The sequence below is a fragment of the Botryllus schlosseri genome, chromosome 5 (genome assembly GCF_051294905.1).
Source record: "Botryllus schlosseri isolate E-star chromosome 5, Bs_hap1, whole genome shotgun sequence".
In the NCBI taxonomy this organism is placed as follows: domain Eukaryota; kingdom Metazoa; phylum Chordata; class Ascidiacea; order Stolidobranchia; family Styelidae; genus Botryllus; species Botryllus schlosseri.
The window spans coordinates 10916016-10926561 of NC_137240.1; positions in this window are offsets into that span (position 1 = coordinate 10916016).

A 10546-nucleotide genomic window follows, 5' to 3' on the forward strand; every position below is an offset into this window, starting at 1 on the left:
AGCTACATTTGAATTAATATTTCGTGGGGGTCTGCGGGGTCCGTGACGGTCCGAAAGGGGTCCGCGAAGACAAAAAGGTTGAGAACCCTGGCCTACACGGATGACATAGCGAGGAGGAGCCTAGATAAACCTCCAATACTTTGGTAGAAATGCTGAAGTCGACATGGTTTCGTGATAGGCCGCTTTGCCAGAGTATAGCGATAGGTTGACGCGTCTTCGTCGGTCTCATTATCAGTACATTTAATTACGCGAGATAGAAGGCTCTCGTCGCTGCATCTGTAGTTATATTCATGGAGTTCAGCGTTGGATATCATTCTTCCAGGTGAAATGTAGGAGTACATTGAGGTAATCGCGGTGACTTGACATATTGGTGTATAGCAGGCCATTGAAAGGTTGAATCTGGGACATCTCAAAAGTGGGAATTATCTGTTCTAATCTGAGCCAAGGAGAAATAGTGTAATCCGCCGAAAGGTCCAGGACTTTCAAGTCGTCCGTTTTGGAAGGTTGCGTTCATAGCTGTAGTCAGAATGAGCATTGGGAGCAATGATTCGTTATCAATTACTTGCCAACGCGAATCAACCATGACGAAATGAACACATATAAAGCAGAGATGAGCATGGATTAGGATTAGGTTTTGAAAAAACAGGATTTGTGAAATTTTGTCGGATTTGGATTGGATTTGGATTAGACATTTTTTTCAGAACGGATTAGGATTTGGATTGGATTTACCTATTTTCTGGGAGATTGAAATGTCGTGTGGCGAATGGCGACAAACTTTATTCAGATCAGTTATTAATGTACTTATGGTTACTATAGGTTATCTTGAATCTAGTGAATCGTTGGCTGTGAAAAAATTTTTCGAATCCCACCTTTGCATAAATTAGTTTTTTTCTGAATTTCCAGGTGGAATCGGATTAGGATTGGACATGGACTTGAATATGAAAAAGTTATGGATTAGGATTTGGATTTGGATTTGAAGGTTCGGATTTGGATTGGATTAGGACATAGAAATTTCAAATTCGCTCATCTCTGATATAAAGGCACACTGTCCGTATTGAAAATTTGGCAAGGTCCGAGCACGGCTCGTCTCCCTTGTCCTGTTACTGAATATCAACAGCTCACTAAAGCTCAGACTGGATGTGGAATACTAAACGCAAGCAAAATAAATAAATGTGTAGCATACTGTTGATTACTTTTCCATGCCATCGTAATCGTCATCTTGAAGATTTTTCTGTAATCGTCACCGCAATCCAGTAGTAGTAATCGTATTTTAATGAGGCTACGATGATACAGTGATCGCCCCATGTTTGCTTGCAATGTCTTATTACTTATGTAAACTGCACGCATAGGTTGCCATTGCATGAAATCCTGCTTGATGCGGATTTGATATAGGAAGAATGGCGAAAGGATTATAGTGAGATACATCAAATATTTAAAGCATGAAAAAATAATTCTCATTTCAATTTGGGTTCAGATTTCAGTTCTTGTGCCAGCGCCAAATCATAGTTCGAATATCACCAGATTATCGGAAGTGGTGGCCCAAACTACCAGTTGACGATGTTAATGACCCCATCAGACAGTCTCTGGTTTGCTGATTTGCAGAACAGAAATTTACAGAAACGTCGGACAAGTACTCGAGTAGCCTAATAGGTAGTTTAAAAAGAAAAGACTTCATCGTGGGGTCGCACACTGAGAAGTTAATCGCAATTGGCTACTTTCGAAATTCCAACTAGTATGATTGCGATTAACGCACAATGATGGAACTGCAAAGAAGTGCTACAATAGGATATATATTTAGTTACTATGAAAAGGGTGTGATTCGTGCGTTTTTCACCCATTAAAGTGCGAAGTTTTCTCCCAATGCTTTCTACTTTTCAATAGCGCAAAAGTATGTGGTTTCACCGAAATAACTCTTCGAGAATAAGTAGATGTGGTTTAAACTTTAAAGCGTGGAGGCCGAGAGGCACTGGGGAGGCTAAACCACGATGATGGATTGAGTACAAATATGTTTATGATGCCACTCGAACTTGTCGCCATTCCAGCGTGCTCTGCGGGAACACGGTGATTAAAATCATTGATCAATATTCCTTACGAATAAGCAAGCGCAATTCTGTAAACCACGTCAGTAATGCGACGTGACGCTGGGTGCTAGACGCTGCCGATTTGAAAACATAAAATTGTGCGCCACGGGTCATCGCAGTTACAAAAATACGCAATGCACCAGTATACCACGTGTCCATGAGTGCACGATGGACGACGGTCGAACTCTGCTCACGCTTTGGCGAGATGGAAGAGATATGTTCCACAGCTGTAGCACTAATAGGATGGAAGTTGAGTCCGACCGCGGTCGACTCCAAATTCCTATATCGAAGTGTTGCAAAGGTTTATCTGGCCTTCTCCTCGTCATACGATCCGCGAATGACGTGTCTTACAAAACCCTGGAACGAAAGTTGGCGGTGCTGTCGGAATATTAGGATTGATAATAAGAAATATCGGCCTGGTGTAAAAATGACTAAGTCGAAATGCCATGATGACTAAAACAACACTTGCTCACGCAGTCACTCTGTGCGTATCCCGGAAACGTGAATTGTAATGCAGCAATGCTGGTCGGATTATTCCATCTGTAACTAGGGCAGGGCAAATTCGAGTACCTGGGTGATTCGATTCTGTATCATGTATTATGCTTCGAGTCGAGTCGAATTATTGACTATCGCTCATTATTACGTCATAACAGAATGAAAGATGTCCAAGTTCAAATATGTATATTTTATGTCATCACAAAGAATATAATGCCTGTTATGCATCACACTAAAGATACTTGGGTACTTTTTCGGCCATACCGATTTCGTTGCACTTCGTGACAATGTTGTGGGATGATCAGGACTTCGGAAATGTGTTATGTCACGTAAAGTTCGTGGCTTTGTACTATATGTTTCGTATGTTGCGATGGACTTTGGTTTGAAGGCTTCCTGAGTGGAAAATAGTATCGAAACTATAATTTTCGTTGATAAATTAACATGCAGTGGCGAGGAGCGTAGAATTTCAGTACTCGAAAAAATTGTCTTTTACTACTCGACTCGAATCATTAAAATTAATTCTCGATTCAGATTCGAGTACTCGAATCATTGTGCACAGCCCTATCCGTAACCCAGCACGAGGAATGAAGATATATGTGAGGATGTATGAGAGGCCCGATACAGGCTATCAAAATACTATAATATATAACAGTAGTCGGGAACCTATGGCTCTTTTGGGTACAAGATAGGGCTCTTCAACATTTTTTTTAATTTGTAACTAATACATCAAGATTGCAGCAAATTGTTAGTGAATCTTCATAACGGCCTGAATATTTATTCTCGTGGCAGCAAAAAAATATCTTTGACAGTTCAAGGCAATGCGGTATCCAGGGTTAGGGGCTCGTATTCCCCTTTTCTAAATCTTCAAATTTATGATGCTGTCGCGCCGGCGACTAACATCACTCGCGAATTCGATGTACCCGACATCGCTCGCCTTGAAATCTTGGTTGATTGATCAACGAGAATATCGGACGTAGCGACGCTTGTATGATAATGCAGTTTTCAAATACGTATTTTCTCCCTGATGTACGCCGAGAAATGAACTGCCTTGGAGGTGACATTCACAATTAGAAATTCAAATTCAAAACAAAGCCATAGCTATCCAATATCCATGTTCTTGATTGGTAAGTAGCTGGCTAATACCGCGGTTAAAATGTAGGTAGGTGTGTAGCGCAACGTTTTGTTAGCCGAATGCTGAAGAAGTCGATCAATATTTAGATATTCGGAATCAGTGGAACAATAACATTTGATTAATATCAGAGATTACGAATTCTAAGCTATTTACGATGAGTTGCGCTATCACTAGTGAGGCTTGGCCTGTCTATGCCTTTCCTTTCGCGCATCACTTCGAGCAGAATTTGAAAATGCCTTGATTTTGGAAGTAAAAATGTTCAAAATCGAGTCATTCACAAACATCCATAGAAAATACAAATAAAATATTGAAGGTTTCAAGTTGTGTACTGGTGTAGTGAGTAGTGACCCTGTTTGGCTCCACCAACGCATGTGAGCAGAAAAAATATGGTGCACACTACAAATCCCTTGTATTGGTCTCTTTGTGCTACCAAGCAGAGATGAGCGGATTTGAAATTTCTATGTCCTAATCCGATCCAAATCCGAACCTTCAAATCCAAATCCAAATCCTAATCCATAACTTTTTCATATTCAAGTCCATGTCCAATCTTAATCCGATTTTAACTGGAAATTCAGAAAAAATACTAATTTCTGCAAGGGAGGGATTCTTTCACAACCAACCATTCACTTGATTCAAGATAACTTAGTAACCGTAAGTACATTAATAACTGATCTGAATAAAGTTTGTCGCCACTTGCCACACGACATTTCAATCTCCCAGAAAATAGGTAAATCCAATCCAAATCCTAATCGGTTCTGAAAAAAATGTCTAATCCAAATCCAATCCAAATCCGACAAAATTTCACAAATCCTGTTTTTTCAAAACCTAATCCTAATCCATGCTCATCTCTGCTACCAAGTACCAGTACGATACGAATTTTCAATTGTGACGTTACAAGCTGGTTGACATTTATGGCTCTTTGGGAGTTAAAATTGAAAATATTGGGTCTATATGGCTCTTCGGTCGAAAACTGTTCCAGACCCCAGATATATAACTCGAAGTCATATAAAATGCCTCGCGTCACGAGCAGTTTTGTAATCAAGAAAGTGACGCTATGTCATGAAAAAATTGCGACGCGAGTCGGGTTAAAGTTGAGTCATGACTCTATTCAATTCCAGGCGCCGCCAACTCATAGCGGGTCGCAGGCCCCTTTTCAAATGTCGTAGAGGCCGCGGGCCGCATAAATTCAATATCGAGATAAAATAGGCCGCACAGTTTAAAAACCATGTTTATATAACGTTATGACAGTACAGCACTGTGCCCTCTAACAATGGGCGACGGGCATGTTACCACAAAATACATAGTATTTTATGAAACACAAATAGGCCTACGTCGAAAAACATAACGATCATCACTTTCAGTCAATTTTGAACTCTGAGTTGCGCACGATACCGGACAACACATTTCTACGACTAAAGAATCGATTTGAGGGTTATAGCTAGACACGGTATGCCTACTTGCTGGAAAACTATCTTCTCGCAGATCTTGATCTCATGGGGAAGGCTCAAGTCGTATTCTAAGTGTCTGGGTCTTGGCAATATCTGGGCCATATCGCACGTCAAGGAAATATGCCCATTAATATCACTTAATTCTTCTGTGAAATGCTATTACCATCGCCGAAGCCGTATCAGCTAGTGAGGAATGTTGATGTTGCGTTGGACACAGGAGAATAGCTTATTTCGATCAACAACAACAATGTTTTCAAACTGACATCAATATCATCATTTCAAAATGCTTCATTCTAAGCGTTCTTCCGAAATCTCAAATCAAGTCCCGGGCCGTAAAATATGACCGTTACAAACTTGCCTACGACCAAACGATATAATCGGCTGAGCGCATATTCGAATCTAGCCGTCTATGCAGATGCGTGAAATATATATCCATCCAGATCATGATATGGCAACTTTTTACTTCAAACGATCCTGTTTCTCTTTTCATTGTTTATGATTTGGCGATGTGAAGGTGGATTCTCTCTTACTATCGTCAAGGGAGGCGTCTGGAAAACTTACGAAACTCATACATTAGTTATCCACGCCCGTTTGGGATGAATTGATCAACATATTTGTTTAGCTATTTCAGTTCCGAATTGGCAGAATTCCACACCAGACAATGCAGCTTCCACAGGGCAATACCACTTTCCGGTAATGTCGTTTTTCGTGTTCGTCTCATATCCTTAACAATGGAGGAACTTTAGGTTGGCCAATTCAACTGAAGTGGATTTGACAGAGAAACAGATACGGCATCACAGTGCTTTTCAACCTTTAGGATGGCACGCACTTCTGCGGATGGAAAAACTGCAGTGCGGACGACAAACGTGGAGCGGATGAGTGCGTATGCAGATTGTGCATATTTTTTACTTTTCTGACGTGGAATAATTCAAATAAACGTAATAGCTCTCTAACTTCTGCACAGCTAATCGAAGCTTTCACAATAATTTTGTCTCGCACGAGCAGCAGCAGGAGTGAATAAATATTAGCTCACTATTATTATATTCTTTATTCACAATAACACTGGTAAATACACACATATTGACGTATACTATCAAGATTTCAGTAGTACAGTCAAATTATTATTCCTATGCAATACATGTAGATTACAGATTATTGAATTATTATTATTATTTCGCACTAAAAAGTCTGATTCGAGAGCAGATAAAGACCTGACCATCCAATGATCTAAGCACTAGAAGTTATTGTGCAAAACCCCACAATTAATTTGGCCGAAAAAGGGTTTAGTGAACTAATATTTGACTTCAAAGTGAGGGTAAGGAGTTGTCTTCTTGATGATATACTTGATGGCCCAATGCGGGGAGCTTTGGAGCAAGAAGGTGTGCCTATAGCCGGCCTGGAAATGTCAGAAATATTCAGCAGCAATCGAGTCATTGATGAACCGGAAGCCTACTTGTTGGAAATTTTGAATGACTTATGTGCGGATGATTTTACAAAAAATGTAAGTGCTCATTATTTTCAAAAGGTTAAAAAGCACTGGCGTGTTATCAAATGTGATGACCGAACAACACAACATTGGACGAACTCATAATATAATGGGCGATAGAAGCGTCTTCGCGCATCTCGAGCTCGTCACCGCCGCGACTACAATTACCTGGTATCATTACCCTTCGAAAGACACTTACCAGAAATGAACGCTTATAAAATCGACGGTAATATGAGCAGATAAACTATGATGTAACACCTGAGCTTTTGAGACTCGGTATCGCGGGTGAAAAGATTTTGAGAGCTGAATTCGAAAGTTTTCTGTACGAATAAGACTGTTCGCGTTACGGTTTTCGGCAAGATGCGAGATACCATCATCATCATGATCAATATTTTATTAAATATTTTTATCATATCAAAACATCACAAGATTGCGATATAATGAAAAGCTAGGAGGCTGCTGAAACGATTTGGAGTAGTCGTTTAATCGGACACCAACCTGGGTATGACACGGATCGGCACAGGTAGGCTACCACACGTTAGACATTCAAACAACAACATACAGTGTTAAAACAGTAAAATAGACGAGTATCGTTAATACTGCAGTATTATAAAAATTAAACGCCTCTACACATACGTTTTAAACGTTGTTCACGCCTTTTCTTACTAAAAGCCCGATGGGACCTCCACTATTGATACTCGTCTTTTACAGTCTCTTCGTTCTGGCGAGCGAGACCAATATTGTTACGTGTGTCGATGTGGTCGATTGAGATCACAGCTAGAGCGGACGATCTGGCCACTGGATTATGGTGTCCTCTGCAGAGATGGAAGTCGGGCCGGGCTTTTCGGGTTCGGGCCGGGTTCGGGCCGGGTTCGGGCCGGGTTCGGGCCCAAAGTTATAAAAATTATCGGGCTTGAATCGGGCCGAATAGTCACTACGAAAAGCATTGACTTCATATACAAATTTGATTTGCAATTTTGATCGAAAGTGGCACAACTACATATAAGATACACCAATACCGTATCACGTAAGTATGGCAATATCTGTGAATAAACTTTATACGAAGTACGAACCCAGATAAACTTCATTATAAGACGGCCCGAAGACTATGATTGTAATGAAACAATGTCAGCTAAATAGTAAACAAGCGTCCCAAATACGCCAAACATTGATCATTGTTCAGGCCACATTGTGACGAAAACATGAATTACGGATGGATGGATAACCATGCTGGAGCCTGGATTACTACCAATTTAGTTTTATTTTCGATGAGGCATGCTGATCTGAACAGCTAGAAGCAGGTGATGAGACGACGGCTTCCGTTGTGGCACAGCAGGATTGATCGATAGATGTGTTAAGGCGGTGTTAATATTTATTAAAGAAAGCTTTTAGATGCGCCATAGTCAGGGGCGTAGCCAGCCGAGATAAAAAGGGGGTAGAACTGAATAAAGGGGGCAGAATGAGCCTCTATGCGTCATACCTTTAGCGATAGCGACTTCTGTATTCCGTACGCTTTTGACAGCGTAACTAATTGGCGGATCTAATTACTGAAAGCGAGTTAGCAATCAACAGCTTGCACGGGATCGTGTTAGCAATCAACAACTTGCACGGGGATCATGTTACGATGCGCATGCGCTCATCCCGTGACAGTGCAGGAGATCTTATTTGTATTCAAATAAGTAATCGACCTTGAAACAATACCAGAACAACATTTCACGACGAACAATCTATACAGCGCAGAATCTGTTATATCTTCATGAATTTTGACATGACTCAATTCGCGTGTAAGAGTAACGTCTTCTCGGCGTTTTAATTCCATTCATTTCGAACATGGCGCATATACTAATTGTACCGGCGTGTGAATAATGACTTATTCGCAAAGCGAGGGAATCTCAAACAAGTTTCGGCGCGGCTATTGAAGGCTGAATGCGTCCTGGTGGGATACCGATCACGAAAGGCATAATCTAGTATGACGTATACATGGTCATTGAGGTCAAGACAAGGCACAACAATGGCGTCAAAAATATAATGCGAATCGACAATGAAAGTCGTAGCACGGCGTTGTCAGCCTACTAATGCTGTAATTGGTGTCACGCCGGAAATTTTGACCGGAATAGTTTCATGCGGTGTTTGCAAACTAGTATTAAAATACGATTGCCAAAAAACAGGGTCGTCCCATATCAAGCGCCATTCCGAACATTGCAAGCCTGGGCCTCATGGAAAAAAGAAGCAGCAGCTAATGTTACAGTTTGCAAATAAAACGCTTAGACTAAGCGAATCTGAAAAGCTGGACATAAAAACTGCTGAATTGGAGTTTTGCGTTCGTGGCTATCATGCCTTTCATTCAGTTGAAAATGACGGCCTGATCAAGCTATTACAGCAATTTGTGAACATGTCCGCGACGCATGGACGTTTTAATGTATCAGACGTGATATATGGACGTAAAACTATATCGTTATATTGCAAGGAAAAAGCTGCAGTAATAAGGGAAAGGATAACAGAGGTTTTAGTTGAACCACAGTTAGCCGAAGCCGTCGCAGTAACGTTGGACTTGTGGACGGACGAATACAAGCATACGTCATACCTAGACGTACACGTCTTCTGGATTGATAAGTCCTTTGAAATGAAACATCAAGTTTTGGCGGTACGTCATTTTGGGACTGAACGTCACACTGCTGAAAATATTTCACAGGCTATACAGACTATATTATATTGGCTGAATATGCTATTGATGCTTCAAACATTACGGCAACTACCGACCACGGTGCAAATGTGGTCGCTGCCTTTCGAGTAGGAATGTTGGAAACGTCCGCACGCCTTGACTGTATGGCACATAGGCTACACACTTGCTTCTCAACCATGTGGTCACGGGTATGCACTTCACAGTCAGAATTGCTCGATTACGATAACAATGCATCTTCTCTGGTAAAGTATTGTAATCAAGCCTCCGGTGTGCAGGAACAACTGCCCGTGTCGTTGAAAAAAGGCTCGTCAACTCGGAGATGGCAAGGCTATATTGATAGAGCATATTCCATCAACGAAAGTTATGAAGCTTTGGTGCGCATTCTTTCAGAACCACACAGAGACCGCATGCAGCTCATAGCATCTGTTAATCGAAGAATGAACGCGGAAATTTTACAATTCATGAAACCATTCGGCGATATATTTGATGTTATGCAATTTAATTCCAAACCAACGATAGGCTACGCCGTGCTAGCGTATTATAAGGCGTTTGAACTTGCAAAACCTTGCCAGAATGACCATCCCGTTATCAAGGCCATGAAGACAGAACTTAGACAACTTTTGGACACAGTATATTTTGAATCTTCGCTGAAGGCCCATCACTGGCTAGCTACCTTTCTTGATCCAAATTTCAAACGATTTGAATTTCTGCCACTTATCAGTAATGAAGAGGTCTCATTCAAGATAAGATTGCTCTCGGACATTGATAAATGGGTAATTGAACACATGGAAAAGGTTGCCGATTATAGCCCAGGCAATCAAGACTATGTTCGATCAGAAGCAAGAGAAATGCGACCAATCGAACTTGATGATCCATTCTCCCAATTTCGCGACGGTCTTGACAGACATTCCGCTCCAAGCCTCGCTTCGTCTGACAGTATCAAGCGAAACTTACTCCAGGAACTTCAACGGTACAAGGAATACCAAAATGCATCATCGCACCCCAATCCGCTGGACTTCTGGAGAAAATATGAACGGGACTTTCCAACGCTCTCCAGGGTGGCTAGAAAGATGTTTGCAGCCCAGTGCTCAAGTGCGCAATCCGAAAGAGATTTTTCATCGTGCGGTCTGACCTTGTCCCAGAGACGAACCCGACTGTCTCCAGTAACTGTTGAGGCTATTGAAATAATCAATTCTTCGTATAACGTGTGAATGCAACGCC